The sequence below is a fragment of the Oncorhynchus clarkii genome, chromosome 10 (assembly GCF_045791955.1).
Source record: "Oncorhynchus clarkii lewisi isolate Uvic-CL-2024 chromosome 10, UVic_Ocla_1.0, whole genome shotgun sequence".
In the NCBI taxonomy this organism is placed as follows: domain Eukaryota; kingdom Metazoa; phylum Chordata; class Actinopteri; order Salmoniformes; family Salmonidae; genus Oncorhynchus; species Oncorhynchus clarkii.
In genome coordinates this window covers 56,906,599-56,908,435 of record NC_092156.1, presented here as the reverse complement: position 1 = coordinate 56,908,435, position 1,837 = coordinate 56,906,599, and positions in this window count along the sequence as shown.

Here is a 1,837-nt window from a genome sequence, read left to right as displayed (position 1 = left end):
AAAATGGAGGAAATTGCCACATCCGACGAGCATCATCTCCTGTTGTCTGATTTTCCCAAGAGGTCAAAGGTTCACCAATACATTCTTACATGCCAAACCCACATCCTCACACAATGACCTCAGAGTGCTGTGTGTTAGTATCAAGCAGGTCACCCATGATACAAATCAGTATTTGAAGTCCATCCATCACTCGGTCTAATTTCCAAGTATAATGACATCCTGTCCAGTCCATTATGTGGTACAAAATAGAAACAATGCTGTATTAGCAAAGCTTTCTCTCAAGCTTTTAGTAGCCACTATCAGAGTCAGTAAGATTTTCAGAGGACTGGGGAAACAAATCAACAAGTCCAAACATGTTCATAAGATGAACAGGTTCAGGCAGTCAGTTGATGGCTGCTGTCTTTTGAAAGTACATGTATTACCTTTGTGTGTACATACCGTAAATTGCAAGGCACATGCAAAACATTTTCAAATATTGGTACAATCAAATGCAGTATGTGCATAATGGGCGGTAGGTATTTTGACTTGAGATCTACAATGCCTTCAGAAAGTATTGAAACCTCTTGACCTTTTCCACATTTTGGTGTTTTACAGCCTGGATTTACAATGGATTTAATTGAGATGTGTGTCACTCACCTACACACAATACCCCATAATGTCAAAGTGGCATTATGTTTTTAGAAATATCCCTTGGAGCATGGTGAAGTTATTAATTACACGTTGGATGGTGTATCAATACACACAGTCACAAAGATACAGGCGACCTTCCTTACTCAGTTACCGGAGAGGAAGGATTTCACCATGATTTCACCATGAGGCCAATGGTGACTTTAAAACAGTGACAGTTTAATGTGATAGGAGAAAATTGAGGATAGGTCAACAACATTGTAGTTACTCTACAATGCTTACCTAAACGATACAGTGAAAAGAAGGTAGCTTGTACAGAATAAAAAATATTCCAAAACATGCATCCTGTTAAATAAATTAAATTAATGTCCTGAATGCAAAGTGTTACGATTGGGGCAAATCCAACACATCACTGAGTACCCCTCTTCATATTTTCAAGCATGGTGGTGGCTTCAATGTTTTATGGGTATGTTTATCATCGGCAAGGACTAGATCGATTTTTGGGGGATAAAAATAAATGGAATATAGCTAAGCACAGGCAAAATCTTAGAGGAAAACCTGGTTGACTCAGGGGTGTGAATACTAATGTAAATTAGATATTTCTGCATTTAATTGTCAGTACTTTTTTTTTAGATTTCTAAAAATATGTTTTCACTTTGTCATTATGGGGTTTTGTGTGTAGCTGGATGAGAGGAAAATAAATGTAATCATTTTTAATTCAGGCTGTAATACAACAAAATGTGGAATAAATCAACGGGTCAAGGGGCGGCAGGTAGCCTAGTGTTTCGAGGATTGGGCCAGTAACCGAAAGGTTGCTGGTTCGAATCCCTGAGCTGACAAGGTAAAAATGTCGTTCTGCACCTGAACAAGGCAGTTAACCCACTGTTCCCCGGTAGGCCGTCATTGTAAATAAGAATTTGTTCTTAACTGACTTGCCTAGTTAAATAAAAAAAAAAGTAGGAACTTCAATTCCCATAAAAATCTCCCTTTTACATCAATTAATGGTTTACACAAAAGTAAGAGTTGCCTCTGCAGATCTCAAGTCAGAACACCGCCATGTCTATACTCCAGCAAGTATGGTCAAGTTTTTAATGCTAAACTATCTAAGTAAATACCAGACATAAGACAGATTGTAATTCATGTCTAATTAATAAAAAGTGTCAGGTGTGTGCAGAACATTTTAAGCCTAGCATCACTCCTCTCATCCACA